General features: G+C 38.7%; 1 long non-coding RNA gene and 1 other non-coding gene across 4 annotated transcripts in view; both read left to right on the forward strand.

Annotated features, from left to right (window-relative positions):
- LOC133242915 (uncharacterized) overlaps positions 1 to 23,319 on the forward strand; it is a 310,686-nt gene that overhangs the window by 276,701 nt on the left and 10,666 nt on the right. The window lies entirely within an intron of this gene.
- TRNAG-GCC (transfer RNA glycine (anticodon GCC)) lies at positions 1,780 to 1,851 on the forward strand. Its single transcript has one exon. It is a non-coding gene; the product is annotated as a tRNA-Gly (tRNA).

Raw genomic sequence — 23,319 nt, forward strand, 5'->3', positions numbered from 1 at the left:
TATGCAAATTTTGATTTCTTCTGTGATTTGTTGGTTATTCAGCACCGTGTTGTTCAGCCTCCATATGTTGGAATTTTTAATAGTTTTTCTCCTGTAATTGACATCTAATCTTATTGCATTGTGGTCAGAAAAGATACTTGGAATGATTTCGATTTTTTTGAATTTACCAAGGCTAGATTTATGGCCCAGGATGTGATCTATCCTGGAGAAGTTTCCATATGTGCTTGGGAAAAAGGTGAAATTCATTGTTTTGGGGTGAAATGTCCTATAGATATCAATTAGGTCTAACTGGTCTATGGTATCAATTAAAGTTTGTGTTTCCTTGTTAATTTTCTGTTTAGTTGATCTATCCATAGATGTGAGTGGGGTATTAAAGTCTCCCACTATATTGTGTTATTGTTAATTTCCCCTTTCATACTTGTTAGCATTTGCCTTACATATTGTGGTGCTCCTATGTTTCATGCATATATATTTAGAATTGTTATATCTTCTTCTTGGATTGATCCTTTGATCATTATGTGGTGTCCTTCTTTGTCTCTTTTCATAGCCTTTGTTTCAAAGTCTATTTTTACCTGATATGAGTATTGCTACTCCTGCTTTCTTTTGGTCTCTATTTGCGTGGAATATCTTTTTCCAGCCCTTCACTTTCAGTCTGTATATGTCCCTTGTTTCGAGGTGGGTCTCTTGTAGATAGCATATATAGGGGTCTTGTTTTTGTATCCATTCAACCAGTCTTTGTCTTCTGGTTGGGGCATTCAACCCATTTAAGGTAATTATTGCTAAGTATGATCCTGTTGCCATTTACTTTGTTGTTTTGTGTTCGAGTTTATACACACTTTCTGTGTTTCCTATCTAGAGAAGATCCTTTAGCATTTGTTGGAGATCTGGTTTGGTGGTGCTGAATTCTCTCAGCTTTTGCTTGTCTGTAAAGCTTTTGATTTCTCCTTCATATTTGAATGAGATCCTTGCTGGGTATAGTAATCTGGGCTGTACGTTATTTTCTTTCATCACTTTAAGTATGTCCTGCCATTCCCTTCTGGCCTGAAGAGTTTCTTTTTTTTTTTTTTTAAGAGTTTCTATTGAAAGATCAGCTTTTATCCTTATGGGAATTCCCTTGTGTGTTATTTGTTGTTTTTCCCTTGCTGCTTTTAATATTTGTTCTTTGTGTTTGATCTTTGTTAATTTGATTAATATGTGTCTTGGGGTGTTTCACCTTGGGTTAATCCTATTTGGGACTTTCTGGGTTTCTTGGACTTGGGTGATTATTTCCTTCCCCATTTTAGGGAAGTTTTCAACCTCTATCTCCTCAAGTATTTTCTAATGGCCTTTCTTTTTGTCTTCTTCTTCTGGGACTCCTATGATTTGAATGTTGGGGCATTTAACATGTCCCAGAGGTCTCTGAGGTTGTCCTCGTTTCTTTTAATTCATTTTTCTTTTTTCCTCTCTGCTTCATTTATTGTTACCATTCTATCTTCTACCTTACTTATCCTATCTTCTGCCTCCGTTATTCTACTGTTGGTTCCTTCCAGAGTGTTTTTGATCTCATTTATTGCATTATTCATTATTTATTGACTCTTTTTTATTTCTTCTATGTCCTTGTTAAACCTTTCTTGCATCTTCTCAATCCTTGTCTCCAGGCTATTTATCTGTAACTCCATTTTGTTTTCAAGATTTTGAATCATTTTCACTATCATTATTAAGAATTCTTTCTCAGGTAGATTCCCTATCTCTTCCTCTTTTGTTTGGTTTGGTGGGCATTTATCCTGTTCCTTTGGGGCTTCCCTGGTGGCTCAGAGGTTAAAGCGTCTGCCTGCCATGCAGGAGACCTGGGTTCGATCCCTGGGTGGGGAAGATGCCCTGGAGAAGGAAATGGCAAGCATCTCCAGTATTTTTGCCTGGAGAATCCCATGGACGGAGGCAATTGGTGGGCTACAGTCCATGGGGTTGCAAAGAGTCGGCACGACCGAGCTACTTCACTTATCCTGTTCCTTTACCTGCTGAGTATTTCTTTGCCTTTTCATCTTGTTTAGAGTGCTGTGTTTGGGGTGGCCTTTCCGTATTCTGGCAGTTCATGGTTCCTCTTTATTGTGGGGTTTCCTCGCTGTGGGTGGGTTTGGATGGGTGGCTTGTCAAGGATTCCTGGTTAGGGAAGCTTGTGTTGGTGTTCTGGTGGGTGGAGCTGGATTTCTTCTCTCTGGAGTGCAATGAAGTGTCCAGTAGTGAGTTTTGAGATGTCAGTGGGTTTGGTGTGACTTTGGGCAGCCTGTATATTGAAGCTCAGGGCTATGTTCCTGTGTTGCTGGAGAATTTGTGTGGTATGTCTTGTTCTGGAACTTATTGGCTCTTGTGTGGTGTTTGGTTTCAGTGTAGGTATGAAGGCTTTTGGATGAGCTCTTATCGATTAATGTTCCCTGGAGTCAGGAGTTCTCTGGTGTTCTCAGGTTTTTAACTTAAGCCTCCTGCCTCTGGATTTCAGTCTTATTCTTACGGTAGCCTAAAGACTTCTCCATCTGGAGCAGTGGCTGTAGAGGATATCCTGGGCACCTCCAGCCTCTCTTACTCAGCTTCCTCCCGCTGCTGTTGCTGTTGCTGCTGCTGCTGGATGAGGCTGAGGTCAGAGTGGCTAAGCTCGGCTTTGGGGGCCATGGGGACCAGCCTCGCCTTCAGCAGTACCACGCTGAGGGATGGTTTTGGATGCTGCATGCCATCCCATGGACAGAGGAGCCTGGACGGCTACAGTCCAGGGGGTTGCAAAGAGTCTGACACAAATGAGCAACTGAGCACACACACAATTCCTTCTAATCTTAATTCTACCCCCACCCATTTTAATGAAGCGTCTTTGTCAATGAGTTCCTAATTTCGTATTCAACAGGATTACCCAGATAATCATTGTCATCCAAGCATTTTACATCATTAATCCCCTACCTTGACTTCCATATCACTACACTCTCCCACTTATTGCTCTTTATTTGATGTTTTCTATTGCAGTCTTTGAGGTAGGTGTCCCTGAGGACTTAGTCTTTGTTCCTTTCCTCTTCCTTCCTTATACTTTCACAATTATTAATCACCATCACAGCTTTGGGTAACTCTAACATCCATGTCTCTATTCTAGCTAACTCCAAATCTTCTATTATCTAGCAGTGATTCCTATCTAGATATATCACAGACCCCACAAACAAGTAAAAACAAAACAAAATAAATATCTTTTCCTTTCCCTTCTTTATCTGAAGAGAGTCTTTCCTCCATAATCTTCCTTAAATTTTCTCTTCCACTCTTGATCTCTCCCTCATATAAACAAAATACCTCTGACATTTAAAATGTTAGTGCCTTTCATTAGAATGTAAGCCTGAGGTGGACAGGGTATGACTTTTTCTCCACTTTATTTCTAGGGGCTGACGGATTAACACTCAATAAATTCATGTTGATTATCTGCACAAATGAATGTATTCATCTATCTAATCTATTCATCCATCTCTTTAGATAAATGAATAATTCACTAGCTGAATGGCTAAAAAAATCCATCTGCTCTTCTTTCATTCCCAAAGCGACCAATTTGTTTCTGTATCATATTATCTCTTGCCTGGATCACTGGGCCAGCCTTCTAATTCAACTCTCCACCTCTGGGTCTACTCTCCAGAGGACACAGGTATGAGAAGAATATTCCTAATGGGCAGCTCTAATTATTTGCTCCCTCCTGTCTAAAAAGCTTAAGTATATCTGTATCTCCATCTAAGCAAACTAAAACTCCTTAGCATGTATCCCAGGACATTCACAATTTGTCTATTTACATCATCCATGCTCTCAGCCCCTGCTTCTCAAATCTGACTTCATGTAAGAACTGTCTGGGGAGTTTATAAAATTACTGATGCTTGGGGCTCATGACAAACCTATTAAATTGCAATCTCTGGACTCAGAGATTTGTAAATTTGTAAAAACTCTCCAGGTGATTCTAACATGCACCTGGGATTGAGAACTTCTTTAAGCCAACTGTACTAATTTTTATTTCCTAAATTTGACCCACATATCTAGCTTCTCAGCTATTGGTCATGCTTTTTCTTTGAAAAATATTTTAAAATATATAATTAATATACAATAAAATAAAATTTTAAGTATTTAGTTTTATCCATTTTGAAAATTCTAAACATCCATATAACTGTCACACAAAATAAGAACATTTTTATCACTCCAGAAAGTTCTTTTGTGCCCCTCTGCAATTAGTTCCCTCCCCCCACTCTGAAACTACTTCTGGATTTCTAACAATATAGATTAGTTTTGCCTATTGTTCAGTTCAGTTCAGTCGCTCAGTCATGTCCAACTCTTTGCGACCCCTTGAATTGCAGCATGCCAGGCCTCCCAACTTCATATAATTGAAACCACATGATGTATACCATGTTTTGTCTGATTTCTTTCCATCAAAAAAGTGTCTTTACAATACATTACAATACATTATTGTGAGTCCAGTAATTGCTTCTTCTTTTATTGCTGGGTTGTATTTCATTGTATGAATATACAACAATTGTTTATTCATTTCTTGATTAAAGGACATTGGTCTGTTTTGATATATTTATCATTTTAAGACCTACCAATCCTTCAAGGCCCAGTTCAATTTTTTTTATAAAGTACTCTTTATTATGATTTTAGCAGCTGCATAGCCCTGATTTTCTGTAATAGGCCTATTTCAAATGTCTCTACCATATTCCCAGTTTTTAATTCATAAAGTACTGTCATCATATTGATCCGTTTCCACCACTCTGGCCCAGTTCAAACATTAACTTTATCATGAAATCTATATTCATTCCCTGGTTGTAAGCGATCTATTTTCACTGAACTCTCATAGCATTTTGTGCTATCTGAAAGAGTGTAAAATATATGAGTTTAAAATACGTCTTTTTCACAAACTAATTGATTTTACATAACTTAGTGTATTTGTTTTCTATTCTGGCAGTAACAAATTTCCACTAATTTAATGGCTTAATGGGCTTCCCTTGTGGCTCAGCTGGTAAAGAATCCGCCTGCAATGCAGGAGACCTGGGTTCGATCCCTGGGTTGGGGAGATCCCCTGGAGAAAGGAATGGCTACTCCCTCCAGTATTCTGGCCTGGAAAATTCTAGTCCATGTGGTTGCAAACAGTTGGACATGACTGAGCAACTTTCACTTACTTTCACTTTCATGGCATAATACAGTACAAAGATATTGTTATACAGTTCTGGGAGACAGAAGTATGACATCAGAGTCCCTGAGCTAAGATTAAGATGTGAGTGGAGCTTTGTTCCTTTCTGTAGGCTGCGGTGAAGGATCTGTGCCATTTCCCTTCCAGCTGCCCATATTTCTTAGTTTATGCCCTCTTCCTTCATCTTCAAAGCCAACAATGGCAAGTTGAGTCCTTCTCACATATCACTTTGACCTTTTATTCTCCTTCTCTCTTCCACTTTTAAGGACCCTCTTATTTACATTGGAGCCACCCAGATATCTCCCTATTTAAAGGCAAAATTAGGTTGCTTAACAACCTAATTCCATCTGTAATCCTTAATACCTCCTTGCCATGTAACATAATACATTCATAGATGGCAGAGATTAGTATATGAACATCTTCAGAAGGGAGGCATTATTTTGCCTATCACACTCAGTTAATCCTTGAGTTTCCGTTTCTTCATCTAAAAAATGAGACTACTACCTACATCATAGGATTGTAGTGAAGATTAAATTAAATGAGTTCATATGTTTAGATTGCCTAGCATAGTTCCTAGAAAAAACTGACAGTATCAGCTCAATGGGTAAAGAATCCGCCTGCAATGCAGGAGATACAGGAGATGCGGGTTTCATCCCTGGATCAGGAATATCCTTCCCCTGGAGAAGGAAATGGCAACCCACTCCAGTATTCTTGCCTGAGAAATCCCATGGACAGAAGAGCCTGGTGGGCTACAATCCATGGGTTTTCAAAGAGTCAGATATGACTGAGAGACTAAGCACACCCATGCATGATCATTCATTAAACAAACATTGCTCTCCTACTATGTGCTAGGCATAGTTGCTTATGCTGGTGATACAGTAATAAACAAAACAGACAAAGTATCTATCTCATGTTTACATTCTCATTGGAGGGGACACATAATAAACAATTAAACAAGCATCTGAATAAAATTTCATAAAATGTTAAATGTGGTGGAGAAAAAGCAGAGTACAGAGACAGCGAGTGATGGATATTACTTTCTATCAGTTGACTATAGATAGCCTCTTGGGTAAGGTAATATTTGAGCAAAGCTATAAAAAAGGTGAGGGAATGAACCACAGAGATATCTGAGGGGTGAAAATTATAGCCATAAGAAACAACAAAGCCCCAGAAGTTGAGCAGGCCATCCCAGTGGAATGGATTGAAATGATAAAGGTGAAGAAAGGTAGGAGACAAGGTCAAAGAGACACTGGAAACTACTAGGATTTTTCTACTGTTTTCTACTTTACAATTCTTTAGGGCTTGAGGGTAATGGACATGAACTTGGGCAAACTTTGGGAGATGGTCAGGGACAGGGAAGTCTAGCATGCTGTAGTACATAGTCACAGAGAGTTGGACACAGTTGGGTGACTGAACAACAACAGGGCTTGAGGGCATGGACCTTTGTCTTATTCAGTGTTGTATGCCTCTCAGTTTAGCACAATGGTCAACGCATAGTAACTGCTCAAGGCAACTTTATTACATCAACTGATCTTTGTACTACTTAATGCCACTTGGTGCCCATATGTGTGCCTTCTCAGGTGTGTCTGATTCTTTGTGACCCCATGAACTGTAGCCCACCAGGATCCTCTGTCCTTGGGATTTTTCAGGCAAGAATATGGAGTGGGTTGTCTTTTCTTTCTCCAGGGGATCTTCCCAACCCAGAGATCAAACCTGCATCTCCTGCATTGGCAGGTGAATTCTTTACCACTGCATCATCTGGAAAGCCCCCTAAGTACACTCTACCTTGATATTATAACCAATCTTGCTTCTTTGATTAATGTTTGTAAGATATCTTTTTCTATCCTTTTCATTTAAACCCACATATAACATTGCCTTTGAAGTGAGTTTCTCATAAACAGCATAAAATTTGGTTCTTTTTTTAATCCACTTTACCAATCTTTGTCTTCTAATTGGTGTCATTAGTCTTTACAATGTATGCAATTATTGATTTGATAAGATTTAAATATGCCATTTTATTTTCTGTTTTTTTCTCTTTGTTTTCATGTCTCTGTCTGCCCCCCCCCCCATCTTCCTATGTGTTGCATCAACACTTTTAGAATTCCATTTTGATGTATCTATTGTTTTATCTTTGTATAAGTGTAGCTTTTTAATAGTAGTTTCTCAAGGTATCCCCGGTGGCTCAGATGGTAAAGAATCTGCCTGCAATGTGGGAGACCTGGGTTTGAGCCCTGGGTTGAAAAGAACCCTTGGAGAAGAAAGTGGCAACCCACTCCAGTATTCCTGCCTAGAGAATCTCATGGACAGAGGAGCCTGGCGGGCTCCAGTCCATGGGATTGCAAAGAGTTGAACACGACTGAGTGACTAAGCACAGCAAGGTATATGTTGTTGTTTTTGTTGTCATTCAGTCCTAAGTTATGTCTGACTCTTTGTCACCCCACGGACTGCAGAACACCAGGCTCCTCTGTTCTCTACTATCTCCCGGAGTTTGCTCAAACTCATGTCCGTTGAGTTGGTGATGCCATCCAACCATCTCCTCCCTGGCATCCCCTTCACCTTTTGCCTTCAATCTTTCCCAGCATCAGGATCTTTTCCAGTGAGTCAGTTCCAGTCTTGGAAAGAGTTGCCAATATTCATTATTTCCATTTCTTTTGGTCTCCTCCTCTTATAAACCAACTCTAATCAGGTTTTTGTTGCTACCATGAACTGAAATTATTCTCGTCAGAACGCTAATGACCTCCACAGTTGAAAAGCAATAGCCATTTTTTTATCATTCATCTCACTTGGCTATCAGCAGCATCGATCAGCTGATCACTACCTTTCCTTGGAATACTCTTTACATGGGCTTCCAGAACACCACCCTTTTCTGGTATTATTTCCCTGTAAAAGTTGCTTCTACTTCATTTTTCTTATTGGTTCTTTCCCATCTATCCTGTCTCTCAACATTGAAGTGATACTCTACTTTTCAGTGGCTCTGTCCTCATATCTTTTATCTCCTCTATTCTCACTTTATTGGTGATCTAATCCCTCATCATAGCTTTAAATTTCATTTATCTTTTGCTAGCTTCTAAATTTATCTCAGTCCCAGATCTCTCCACAAAACTCCAACCCCAAATATATCCAATGGCCTACTCAAGGCCTCCACTTGGATATACAATAGGCATCTCAGAGTCAACATATCAAAAACCAAATTCATGATCTTCCATTCCTACCTCTGCTAGTCTTGTTTCTCCCACAATTTTTCCCATCTCAATTAATAGCAGCTCCATTTTTCTAGTCATGAAGCTTTAACCTATTTCTTTCACTAAACATTTCACAGCCAATCTGTTAGAAATCATATCAACTCTTCCCTTAAAATGCATCCAGAATCTGACTACTTCTCACTGCTTCTACTGCTGCCTCCCTGGTCCACTGTAATAACTCTTGGCTGAGTTATTATAATAATATTTTAACTCATATAATACAATATAACTTGTTCTCCACACAACTTCCTGAGTGATCTTTTTAAAACATTAAATCAGACCACGTCACTTCTCACAACCCTTTAGTAGCTTCTCATCTCATTTAAAGTGAAAGTCAAAGTCATTACAATGGTCTACAATGCCTTATATATGTCTTCCAACTTCACTACTTCTTTAATTGTATCTCCCCTACTCCCTTCCCTTGTTCACTTTGCCCAGCCACACTGGACTCTGTGCTAGGGATCCCCAACCTCTGGGATCTATCTCTGATGATCTGAGGGGGAGCTGATATAACAATAATAGAAATAAAGTGCACAATAAATGTGCACTTGAGTCATCCTAAAACCATCTCCCACATACCCAGGTTCATGGAAAAATGATCTTCCACAAAACTGGGCCCTGGTGCCAAAAAGTTTGGGGACCATTGCTCTATGCTTTTCTTTGGGTTTCCCAGGAATAACTTTGCTTTAGAATCTTGGCACCTACTATTCTCTTCACTTAGAACACTGAGTTATCTACCTGGTTCATTCTGTCTTTTATAATTTTATCTCCTCTTGGCTTTCCTTCTGACTCTCCCCTGCTCTATGTTATCTTCCTAGGATTCATCACATTTTAATGACTGATATAGCTTGTTCATTTTATTTTATGCCAGTCTTCCCCCACCTAGAATGTAAGTTCCGTGAGGGCAAGGATTGTTGTCTGTGTTATTAACTGTGCTGTGTCTTCAATGCTTAGAACACTGCCTTGTCTATAAAATACTGAATAAATATTTGTTTAATGAATGAAGGTATTAATTCCCTGGAATTTGAATATACTCAGAAATGTATTTGTAGCATTAGTTCAGGCTGACCTTGTATTAAAGGGGTTTTTGCTTTTTTTTTGCTTTTTAAACTCAGGAAAGTGACTTTATGGGTTAAGAAACTGTTATAGTGCTTTGGAAGAAAGCCCATGAAGAAGATTTGAAGCAATTACAAGGTGTTGAGGGTGTCAGGCATGATTTGTGGAGGGTATCTATGAATTGATTAGAGGACTGGTCTCTACAATATCCAAATCAGAAAGTCCATGATTGTGTGACAAGGGCTTTTGCTGAGACATGTCACTAAAAAACAAAAAGCTTCAGAGTGGAGAAAAAGTGTGTAGAACATCCTTAATGGAACTTGATGAATGTTTGTTTGTATGCGGGTGTGTAATTGTTGCCTTAGCTCCTGTAGCAAAATAGCTATATTAAGTTCCTAATGTCCAGAAGAAGTAAATTATTCTCTCTTTGGCCTTGATTAACTTTGGGTTGATACTCAGGTCTCTCCTTATCCCTCCATGAGACTCAAGCATGTGGGAAATAGATACTCCAAAGTTCCTAGAGAAGTAGGAGCACTTTGGGGAATATTATGGCTATTTTTCATTAAAAAAAATATTTTGCCAGTTATTGTCTAAAAATGGTTCTTGATGGAAGTAGCTACACAGATGCATTGTACTTTAATGAGTTTTGATGAGACATTTAAATTGTTGCATTATAATCAAACCCTCTTAAAATGGAAGCCTGTTGTTAAAATGTGCAGAACTGGTGCTGTCTGTTGTTTACAGATTTTTTAAAATTAATATTTGATGTTTATTTTCTGCCACTAGCAAATAGGGATAGCTAGTGATTTCTACAAAAGAGGCCAACTCTCTGTGTGGGTCACAGTGTGCCTGTTTTTATTTTCCTAAGGGATGCAACCTAAAACCTCACTACAATTTGAGGTATTTTATGGAAAAGAGGTAGAGAGGTTTGTGTATCAGTTGGGATTCCAGCAAGAAATGGAACATATACTCAGTCTGGATTCTGAATAAAATGTAATGAAAGGTCTATATCAGAGGTGTAGACAGGGTTAAGGGAACAAAGAAGGGATAGTGAGGTACCCAGTGACTAACAGTGGGAAGCTCTCACCCCTCAGGCCAGGGAGAGCTGGGATCTGCAGAGGGGGTTGAGGAGCACCAGGCACGAGCTGGAGTCACAAGGGAACACAGCTACTGCTAGTACAACTATGTGGGGCAGAGAAAGGAGTTTAGGGAATTTGGAAAGGTGGCGCAGAAGGAGAATAACCAGTACATCTGTAAGTCAGCTCTCTGGGAAAGTGGTTTTTAATACCCCAGGGAGCCTTGCAAAGGGAAGCATGCATGAGTTAACATTGTAGTCAGGCTTGACTAGTGGTGTGAAAGTTCATATATGCTGTCCTTCCCTACAGTTCTTTACCCAGGAATCTTGAAGTCCAAGCTACTTATAGGATGATCCACCATATAGTTGTCACCAAAAGCCAGACCATACAAGTCAAGTCTGGCTATCTGTATCTTTACTGAAATATAAAACCTTCAAATTCTTAGGGATTTCATAACACCACTTTTCTTATCAAGAGAAAGCCACAAAGAATGGTAGAAATAGCACTAAATTCACATTGGAAAGTCAGTCCCACCTCTGACTGGTCGAATAACCTTAAATCCCTTTTCTTTCCCTGTGGCTAGGCTTTCTCACCAGTAAGATAAGAGAGATGGCTGAACCAGTGGTTTTTAAAGGTCTCTTTTTAGCTTTAAGATCATGGCATCCGGTCCCATCACTTCATGGCAACAATGAAGTGACAGACTTTATTTTTGTGGGCTCCAAAATCACTGCAGATGGTCACTGCAGCCATGAAATTAAAAGACACTTGCTCCTGGGAAGAAAAGTTATGACCAACCTAGACCACATATTAAAAAGCAGAGACATTACGTTGCCAACAAATGTACCTCTAGTCAAAGCTATGGTAGTCATGTAGGGATGTGAGAGTTGGACTATAAAGAAAGCTGAGCACTGAAGAATTGATGCTTTTGAACTGTGGTGTTGGAGAAGACTCTTGAGAGTCCCTTGGACTGCAAGGAGATCCAACCAGTCCATCCTAAAGGAGATCAATCCTGAGTATTCACTGGAAAGACTGATGCTGAAACTCCAATACTTTGGCCACCTGATGCAAAGGATTGACTCATTTGAAAAGACTCTGATACTGGGAAAGATTGAAGGTGGGAGGAGAAAGGATGACAGAGGATGAGATGGTTGGATGACATCACCGACTCAATGGACATGAGTTTGAATAAACTCTGGCAGTTGGTGATGGACAGGGAAGCCTGGCGTGCTGCAGTCCATGGGGTTGCAAAGAGTCAGACATGACTGAGCGACTGAACTGAACTAAATTTGAGCTCTAACATCTTCGCCTTATGCGCCTGTGCCAGAAGTTGCTTCAGTCGTATTCCTTTGTGACCCTATGGACCATAACCCACCCAGCTCCTCTGTCCATGGGATTCTCCAGGCAAGAATACTGGAGTGGGTTGCTGTGCCTAACTCTAGGGTATCTTCCCAAGCCAGGGATCGAACCTGCATCTCTCACATCTCCTGCATTGTCAGTCGGGTTCTTTACCACTAGTGAATGCCACCTAGGGAGCGCCGATATTTTTTGGCTTAGAGAAGAGTAATTTCCAGCATCAATGGTATTTCAGCAGTTTTCTTACAGCCTGGACTGTTCTTTCAGCTGTCAGCAGTGAAGTCTCTCAGTTGTGTCCAACTCTTTGCAACCCCACGGACTGTAACCTGCCAGGCTCCTCTGTCCATGGGATTTTCCAGGCAAGAATACTGGAGTGGGTTGCCATTTCCTTCTCCAGGGGATCTTCCTGACCCAGGGATTGAACCCGGGTATCCCATATTGCAAGCAGACTCTTTACCATCTGAGCCACCAGGGAATCATTCTTTACTCTGTAACAAAAATAACATAGACAGAGAAAAGGGCATTTATAACCTCTCCTTTCCTATTCCTGAAATGTCAGTTCAACATTTTGAAAAGTCAGCATTTATTAAGAAGTTTTAAAATTGTACAGATATTCAAATGTTGATACTATACAAAAAGATATAAACAAAAGTTCAACTTTATCATGATTTTTTAAAACTAATTACTTATTTTACAGGAGTATTGATTTGGATTGTTTGGTAAATGTTGGAAATATCCCATCCTGTAGGACCAGATATCATGAATTATTTCTGGAAAATTGATTCTGCTTGTACTTTTATAAATTTATTGTTCTTTTATAAACTGGTTTATATAATAATCCTTATTGAAAAGTGCACTGAGAAATGAACATTGACTTTATATTTTTTATATTATTGTTAGGTAAGTAATACTTTATTCAGATTTTCATAGGTTCCTTTTTTTATCTTGTATTGAAATATAGTTGATTTACAATACTGTGTTAGTTTAAAGTATACACCAAAGTGATTCAGCTCTATATGCATGTGTGCTCAGTCACCTTAATCATGTCTGACCCAATTCTTTGTGGCCCTATGGACTGTAGCCTGCCAGGCTCCTCTGTCCATGGGATTCTCCAGGCAAGAATACTGGAGTGGGCTGCCATGCTGTCCTCCAGGGGAACTTCCTGACTCAGGGATTCAATCCTTATCTCTTGCATCTCCTGCATTGGTGGGTAGGTTCTTTACCACTAACACCACCTGGGAAGCCCTCAGCTATATATATATATATATATGTTTGTGATTCTTTTCCATTATAGGTTATGACAAGATAGTGAATATATTTCCCTGTGCTATAAAGTCCTTGTTGCTTATCTATATTTTGTATAGTAGTTTATATCTATTAATCCAATATTGCTAATTTATCCCTCCCCCAAGTACTGACTTTAAATAGTTGAAGGACTTTCACATAAATAAGATTTCCACTAACTCTTGTAGTAGCTCCAGAGGATAAAACTAGAACCAAGAGTGGAAACACAATCTGGTCATTGCATTATAGACTTAGGGATCAGGTATCTCTGGCATAAGTGTCAGTAAGTTTAAATAATTAACCAATGCATCATACCCCAAGTGCTTTCTGCAAATTTTATGTCACCACTCTCAGATAAAAAGATGTAGACTGAGAGTGTGACTCAACTATTTCATAACTAAGAAGTACCTAATCTGATCCTAATTAGTCATCTCTGAACTAAGACTTCACCCTGGCTTGCATGACAAGTTTAAGTCATATAGAGAAGACATTTACAGGGGCATTTTGATGACGATACAAAATAAATGATATCATTAATAGTATAGTTTTTTTTTTTTTCACCAAGCAGTTTTCAAGTATAAGAAGTGTTCTATTTATTTACATGTATTAAAGTTTAAGGGGAGATCCTGTTGGAAAAGAGATTTTTTCCCCTGAGCCTTTACAAAGAAAAACTAGCAAATCCTTTTCTTTTTTAAAACAGCCTCTTAACTAAAGAGAAACTAAAAGAACTGATATTTACTGAATGCCAACTCTGTAAAATAATGCTGTAGTATGAGCTTCTTATAAATAAGTAAATATCTTAACAATCCTCTACTATTAATATATCTCTCTTTTATTGGTGAAGAAACTCCTGGTTACAGCAAGCACTAATTTGCCTAAGATTACATAGCTGGTAATTGATATGTGAATCCAGTGTCTCTAAGGTCATTAGCCTTGGTCTTGTCATCACTTACTTGAGTTTTCTGAGACCATATTGAATTGTGTCATAAAGTATATTCCCATGTTTTAATACTAAGGTGTTTAGATTTTTCACTTCCCAGGTCTTTTTTCCTTTGAATAGATATCAATCTTTAGCCAGGGCCAAGCAAGCCCAAGATTATACTTTAGGGAGCTTCTGCTATCCAAGAAACCTGTAGAAAGCAAGCAGGAAATCTGAGTTCTAACTCTTGATGATTGATACTTATAAAATTACTGCTGAGTGCAAATAGCACCAAGAAGGCAGTGCTACTTAGTACTTTGGAAAACTTTGAGTAACATATGTATGATCAAGGGTGTTAAGCACAGTGCTGTTTATGATGGCAAAATTTTGTAAACAACTTTCATTATGGTACATCAATATGGGAACAAATTCAGTCATTAAAATGGATAAAAATAGACCCATATTTATTGACATGGTCATATACTCACAACATATAAAATTTTTTATTATTGAAAATCCTAACATTACCAAATAAAATACAGTGTTATATTTAAAAAGATAATATATCCCAAATTGTTGTGTTCAGTCACTAAGTCATGTCCAACTCTTTGCGACACCATGGACTGTAGCCCACCAGGCTCCTCTGTCCATGGCATTTCCCAGGCAAGAATACTGGAGTGGGTTGCTATTTCCTTCTCCAGGGGATCTTTTATACCCAGGGATTGAACCTGTGTCTCCTGCACTGCAGGTGGATTCTTTACCCCTAAGCCACCAGGGTAGCCCATATCCTAAATAGGTTAATTTTATTTCAGAAATGCAAAAGTGGTTTAACACTTTTAAATCAATGGATGTAATTAGCAGCAACAGAATCAAGATGAAATTAATATTTTATCTCACACAACATTTGATAAAGTCCATTCAAGACTAAAAAAAATAATAAAACCTATGGAAAACTAGGAATAGAAGAGAAATTGTTTAGTCTGATAAGGAGGATATATCAAAAGCCTACAGGAAACATGTTTAACATAAAATATTGAAAGGCTCTTGCCCTAGTACACACCAAGATTGTGGATGAGACACAGATGCACATTTAACATTGTACCAAAAGTCTTAGCCAATGCAACAAAACAGGGAAAAAATGGTGTAAGGACTGGAAAGAAAGAAATAAAACTGTCAATATTCACAGATGAGATTGTATATGTAAAGAATCCAAAAGACTCTGTAAGCAAGCTATTGCAATTAATAAGTGAATTATTAATGTCATACCACAAGATCAAACATACAACTCTGTTTATATGCCAGAAACAATCATAGAAAATGAATATTTAAAATACCATAAAATAGCACATATCTAGGAAAAATCAAACAAAATCTATGACAGATCAATGCATAGTAAACTACAAAGAGTCACCAAGAGATATTAAAAAGACCTAAATAAATGGAGGTATATGTCATGCACATAGTTTGTAAGACGCTATTGTAACAATTTTTCCAAACTGACCTATAAATTCTGTAGCAGTCTTAACAAAAACTGCAGCAGGTGTTTTTGTGGAAATTGAAATGCTTATTCTAAAGTTTTTATGAAAATAGAAATGACCAAGAATAATCAAGACAAAGAGAATAAAGATAGAGGACATAGACTGCCTGATAACAAGATATTATAAAGTTACAAGAGTTAAGATACTCCTGAGCATACACACCGAGGAAACCAGAATTGAAAGAGATGTGTACCCCAATGTTCATCACAGCACTGTTTATAATAGCCAGAACATGGAAACAACCTAGATGTCCATCAGCAGATGAATGGATAATAAAGCTGTGGTACATATACACAATGGAGTATTACTCAGCCATTAAAAAGAATACATTTGAATCAGTTCTAATGAGGTGGATGAAACTGGAGCCTATTACACAGAGTGAAGTAAGCCAGAAAGAAAAACACCAATACAGTATACTAATGCATATATATGGAATTTAGAATGATGGTTATGATAACCCTGTATGCAAGACAGCAAAAGAGACACTGATGTATAGAACAGCCTTTTGGACTCTGTGGGAGAGGGACAGGGTGGGATGATTTGGGAGAATGGCATTGAAACAGGTATAATATCATATAAGAAACGAATCGCCAGTCCAGGTTCAATGCAGGATACAGGATGCTTGGGACTGGTGCACTGGGATGACCCAGAGGGATGGTACAGGGAGGGAGGCGGGAGGGGGGTTCAGGATGGGGAGCATGTGTACACCTGTTGCGGATTCATGTTGATGTACGGCAAAACCAATACAATATTGTAAAGTAATTAGGCTCTAATTAAAATAAATAAATTTAAATTAAAAAAAGAGTTAAGATAGCATGATGTTGGCACAAAATTAGATAAATAGAAGAATGGAGCAGAATAGAGAGTTTCGAAACCGATTTGCATATATATAAAGTTACTTGACGTATGACAAAAGTGGTACTGCAGTGTAACAGGGAAAGATGACCTCAAAAAATGGTGCTAGATTCATAGCTTATTTCATTACACACAGAAAAAATAGGAACTCTAACCTCTGTATATCACCATATACAAATCAATTCCAGATGGACTGCCGATCTAAATGAGAAAGATAAAGCAGTAAAGTTTCTAGCAAAAATAGGACAATATCTTTCTGACTGGGCAAAGATTTCTTAAACAGGACACAAAAAACTACCAAAGATGCAGTAAAATTGGTGTTAATGAAAATCATCATTAAAAGGATGAAAAAACAAGCTACAGATTGGGAGATGTAACCAGAATATCTAAAGAATTGGTGTAACCAGAATATATAAAGAATTCTACACATTAACAATGACAGATAGCACAATAGACAAAAGGGTAAAATGCCTGATTAGACACTTCACAGAAAAGGATAACCAGTGAATTTATGAAAAGCTACTCAGCATCATCAAATATCATCAATATCAAAGAACTGCAAGTTGAAAACAGGGTGAGATACAAATATGCATCTGTTTGCATGGCTAAAATGGAAAAGAGAGATAATAAGTTTTGGTGAGGATGTGGAATGACTAGGATTCCATGAACTGCTGGTGGGAGTGTAAACTTACACAACAACTTTGGAAAATGGCTAATATATAGCCTATGACTCAGCAATTGCATTTTTAAGTGTGTTAAGAGAAACATGAACGTAAATATATCAAATATATGTACAAGAATACTCAGAAGCAGCATTATTCATAAGAACCAAGAATTGGAAATATTCCAAATGTTCATCAAGTATGGAATGAAAAAATAACGTTGTATACTCACACAATGGACTTCTGTACAATAATAAGGGTGATTATTGCCACATGCAACCATTTGGATGAATCTTCTAATACAGCCTGAAGGAAGCCAGATACGAAAACAAGTGAATAGTCTATAATTACACTTATAAAAATTTCAGAAACATAAAAGTAGTGAACCATGAAAGAAGACAGGATAGTGTTTTACTTTTGGCATGGGTGGTGTGGCACTGGGAAGCCAGTAATATTTTATTTCTTTACCTGGGTGATGATTACATGGTCATGTTCACTTTGTGAAAAATCAGGCAACTGTATACTTACAGTTTGTGTATTTTTCTATAAGTATATTGTTCTTAAGGATCAGAGTTGGACACAACTGAAGCAACTTAGCATACATGCATGCATGTTGTTCTTCAAAATATATAATATATATGTATATATATTAATAATATATAAGGAAAAATACTTGTTAAAAGAAAACATCAAATGATCCTTTTTTTAATACATTATCTCCATAGAAAAAGTTTTAAATTATTTATTACCAAAATGTTACATTTTGATTGATGGGATTATTGATGGTTTTGATTTTCTGCTTACTTTTCTTTATTGGGTGTGGGAGTGATATAGAAAGAAATACAGGGACATTGTGAAGGTATAGTCCAAACCTTGAGTTTTTATACTGTCTATACTATGTATGGCACCCCACTCCAGTACTCTAGCCTGGAAAATCCCATGGACGGAGGAGCCTGGTGGGCTGCAGTCCATTGGGTCGCTAAGATTCGGACATGACTGAGCGACTTCACTTTTTTCTTTTCACTTTCATGCATTGGAGAAGGCAATGGCAACCCACTCCAGTGTTCTTGCCTGGAGAATCCCAGGGACAGAGGAGCCTGGTGGGCTGCCGTCTATGGGGTCCCACAGAGTCGGACACGACTGAAGCGACTTAGCAGCATACTATGTCTGGAAGTTGAACAGATTTGAATCAGTCTGCCAAGAGAGGCAAATGCTACAGAAATAACTCAGGTTCTCTTTATGACATCAACAGAAGAAACTTGTGTGTTTCAAGGTCTGTGCAAGAGGCAGTTGTCAAAGGCTCAGTGTAGATCTCTCTGCCAGTAAACACTTCTTGAAGCACTGATGTAGTTGGTTGAGTTAATATTGATGCTAAAACGTAAAGGAGATTTAGGGAGGGTGACAAGAACAGAACATTTTTCACATTATTTCCATGGCTCTTAAGGGATCTTAGACTTGATACCTAAGGTAGGGGCTGAAAAATATAGGAGATATTTATGACACAACTTCTGACTAGTAAATCTCTATGCATATTGAAATCAATTTTCTTCTTTATTTTCTCTTCAAATGCATAGCTGCCCACTTTGTAGTTGGACTTTAGATATTAAATTTGTTATGATTTAAGGGGGGGGTACATGAGCTTGGACTTCGATGTTTTCAATTTAATTGCTGCATTTTTCTTAGTCATCTAGAAGAGGTCAAAGTTTTAGCCTCATAGTTAAATGTTTTGTCACAAGCCAAGTCAATCACAGATGAACCAAACAGGTCTAACATGATTTTACTAGGTAAAATCCAGCCAGCCTCTGCTGCACTGTCTCTTACTTCAAAAGATTTTAATAATCCTTGTAGTGGTTCCAGAGTGGCTGGGGCTCTCTAGTTCTGGGTGCATGGGTGCATAAGTACAGGTCCTTTGGGCAGCTTTGGTGGTTCCACCATTGTTCTAGCCTATTCTTTAATTATCAGGTTTGGATTAAAAATTTAAGAAATCATTTCCCTGTTAAAAATAAGAAAGCTAAAATTCCATTTAAACCAGAAGGTTATCAGAGAAATTATTCAGGAAATTTTCTATACGTTAGCTCTAAAAATAGATATAGTACCTTTTTTTTAATTTCCAAAACAAAAAACATCAAGGTAGAAAAAGAATTTGTCAAACAACTTTCTTTCTTTTTGTTGTGGGAAGGGCCTTGGTATGCGGGATCTTATTTCCCTGACCCTTTCATCAAACCCTTGCTGCCTGTAGTGGAAGCACAGAGTCAACCACTGGACCCCCAAGGAATTCCCCTAAACAACTTTCCAAGAACCTTTTTATGTTGTTTACATAAAAGGAGTTACCTTTTGGGGTGTTTACCTTGTTTTTCCCTAATAGCAGTTTATTTGCCCTCTATTATTGAATCACAACAGTCTGGTGGAAAATGTACTATATTATTATCCCCATTTTACAAATGAAGACACTGAGACATAGGATGCTTAAGAAACTTGTCCAAAGTCATTCAGCTTGGAAGTGGCAGAGCTAGGATTTTCATAAAGATTCATACTATTAAAGCAATCACATTCTTAACCATTCCAGTATAGTTCCCAAATATATGTGCTATCTAATAGTGAAAATATACCTTTCTTGATTCTTCTTTAAAATAAGAAAGAGGGAAGTATGGGAAGTAGGGAAGGGAAGAGGTTAATATTTTATGTCCTTACAGATATACCCTACCTCTTGACCATCTTTGCCCAACGCAAGCATTTTCCTCTCTCTAGACATTTCTTTCTTCTTTACCTTAATCTCAAGCTTTGAGTGGAAATCAGAAATAACACCTTGCTACAAAGAAGTTGGGGACACTGTAGTGAGAGCAGTGGTTTTCAACTGGCAAGATTTTGTCTACTATCTTTCACCCTGAACAACAGTTGGAACTGGACATGGAACAACAGACTGGTTCCAAATGGGAAAAGGAGTACGTCAAGGCTGTATATTGTCACCCTGATTGTACTCTCATGAGTACATCATGAGAAACACTGGGCTGGAAGAAGCACAAGCTGGAATCAAGATTGCCGGGAGAAATATCAATAACCTCAGATATGCAGATGACACCACCCTTATGGCAGAAAGTGAAAAGGAACTCAAAAGCCTCTTGATGAAAGTAAAGAGGAGAGTGAAAAAGTTGGCATAAAGCTCAACATTTAGCAAACGAAGATCATGGCATCTGGTCCCATCACTTCATGGGAGATATATGGGGAAACAGTGGAAACAGTGTCAGACTTTATTTTTGGGGGCTCCAAAATCACTGCAGATGGTGACTACAGCCATGAAATTAAAAGACACTTACTCCTTGGAAGAAAAGTTATGACCAAACTAGATAGCATATTGAAAAGCAGAGACATTACTTTGCCAACAAAGGTCCATCTAGTCAAGGCTATGGTTTTTCCAGTGGTCATGTATGGATGCGAGAGTTGGACTGTGAAGAAGGCTGAGCACCGAAGAATTGATGCTTTTGAACTGTGGTGTTGGAGAAGACTCTTGAGAGTCCCTTGGACTGCAAGGAGATCCAACCAGTCCATTCTGAAGGAGATCAGTCCTGGGTGTTCTTTGGAAGGCATGATGCTAAAGCTGAAACTCCAGTACTTTGGCCACCTCATGCGAAGAGTTGACTCATTAGAAAAGACTCTGATGCTGGGAGGGATTGGGGGCAGGAGGAGAAGGGGATGACAGAGGATGAGATGGTTGGATGGCATTACAGACTCGATGGACGTGAGTTTGAGTGAACTCTGGGAGATGATGATGGACAGGGAGACCTGGCATGCTGTGATTCATGGGGTCACAAAGAGTCAGACATGACTGAGGGACTGAACTGAACTGGTCTTCCACCCTCAGGCACACTAATCAGTGTCTGGAGACATTTTTGATGATCACAACTTGGGGGGAAGGCGTTGCTTCTGGCACCTACTGGATAGAGGCCAGTGCAAAGAGTCGGAGATGACTGAAGTGACTTAACATGCACACATGCCACTGAACATCGTATGAATACAGGAATCCCTCCAAACAAAAGAGAACCATCTGGCACAAAATGTCAGGAATGTTGAGTCTGAGAAACACTTACTGGGAGGATAATCATAAATTGCCTTACAAGGCTTGTTGGATGAGTTTATCTAGGACAATAGCAGTGCTGTAACTAGGTGCTATCTTGTAAATTCCAACAGTTTTAATGTACTCAAGTTGGCTCCTGTGGACAAAAAGAATTGTCTCAGAGATTGTTTCCCAAATGTTTATAGGATTCTTATACAAGTGGTTAATAACTTATTGAAAGGAACTAGAAATAGACACTTGAAAAGCAAGCCACTCCTTTTAAGGGAAGAGGAGGGAGCAAGATGCTCTGAAAGAAGTTGATTCACACATTAGATTAGTCCTGACCTCATATTTAGTAACTTATATACTGATGTAAAGATAGTCAAATTCTGCCCTCAGATATTTGTGTGGCATTTTGTAGATGTCAGCTAGAGTTACAATGAAGGTCAGTACAGTTCAGTCACTCAGTCATGTCCAACACATTGTGACCCCAGGTACTGCAGCATGCCAGGCCCCCTGTCCATCATCAACTCCCGGAGCATGCTCATACTCATGTCCATCGAGTCGGTAATGCCATCCAACCATCCTATCCTCTGTTGTCCCCTTTTCCTCCTGCCTTCAATCTTTCCCAGCATCAGGGTATTTTCCAATGACTCAGTTCTTCGCATCAGGTGACCAAAGTATTCAAGTTTCAGCTTCAGCATCAGTCCTTCCAATGAATATTCAGGATTGATTTCCTTTAGGATTGACTGGTTTGATCTTCTTGTAGTCCAAAGGACTTTCAAGAGACTTCTGCAAAACCACAGTTCAAAAGCATCAATTCTTTGTTGCTCAGCTTTCTTTGTGGCCCAACTCTCACATCCATACATGACTACTGGAAAAACCATAGCTTCGACTAGAAGGACCTTTGTCAACAAAGTAATGTCTCTGCTTTTTAATATGCTCTCTAGGTTGGTCATAACTTTTCTTCCAAGGAGCAAGCATTTTTTAAATTTCATGGCTGCAGTCACCATCTTCAGTGATTTTGGAGCCCAAGAAAATAAAGTCTGTCACTGTTTCCATTGTTTCCCCATCTAATTCCCATGAAGAGATGAGACCGGAAGCCATGATCTTAGTTTTCTGAATGCTGAGTTTTAAGCCAACTTTTTCACTCTCCTCTTTCACTTTCATCAAGAGGCTCTTTAGTTCTTCTTCACTTTCTTCTATAAGGGTGGTGTCATCTGCATCTCTAAGGTTATTGATATTTCTCCAAGCAATCTTGATTCCAGCCTGTGCTTCATCCAGCCTGGAATTTCACATGATATACTCTGCATAGAAGTTAAATAAGCAGGGTGACAATATACAGCCTTGACATACTCCTTTCCCAATTTGGAACCAGTCTGTTGTTGCATGTCTGGTTCTAACTGTTGCTTCCTGACCTGCATACAGATTTCTCAGGAGGCAGGTCAGGTGGTCTGGTATTCCCATCTCTTTCAGAATTTTCCACAGTTTGTTGTGATCCACACAGTCAAAAGCTTTGGCATAGTCAATAAAGCAGAACTAGATGTTTTTCTGGAACTCTCTTGCTTTTTCTATGATACAACAGATGTTGGCAATTTGATTTCTGGTTCCTTTGCCTTTTCTAAATCCAGCTTGAACATCTGGAAGTTCACAGTTCACATACTATTGAAGCCTCACTTGGAGAATTTTGAGCATTCCTTTGCTAGTGTGAGATGAGTGCTATTGTGCAGTAGTTTGAACATTCTTTGACATTGCTTTTCTTTGGGATGGGAATGAAAACTGACCTTTTCCAGTCCTATGGCCACTGTTGAGTTTTACACATTTGCTGGCATATTGAGTCAGCCCTTTAACAGCATAATCTTTTAGGACTTGAAATAGCTCAGCTGGAATTCCATCACCTCCACTAGCTTTGTTTGTAGTGATGCTTCCTAAGCCCACTTGACTTTGGACTCCAGGATGTCTGGCTGTAGGTGAGTGGTCACACTATCATGGTTATCTGGGTCGTGAAGATCTTTTTTGTACAGTTCTTCTGTGTATTCTTGCCACCTCTTCTTCATATCTTCTGCTTCTGTTATGTCCATACTGTTTCTATCCTTTATTGTGCCCATCTTTG

Source organism: Bos javanicus, chromosome X (assembly GCF_032452875.1).
Source record: "Bos javanicus breed banteng chromosome X, ARS-OSU_banteng_1.0, whole genome shotgun sequence".
NCBI classification, from domain to species: Eukaryota; Metazoa; Chordata; class Mammalia; order Artiodactyla; family Bovidae; genus Bos; species Bos javanicus.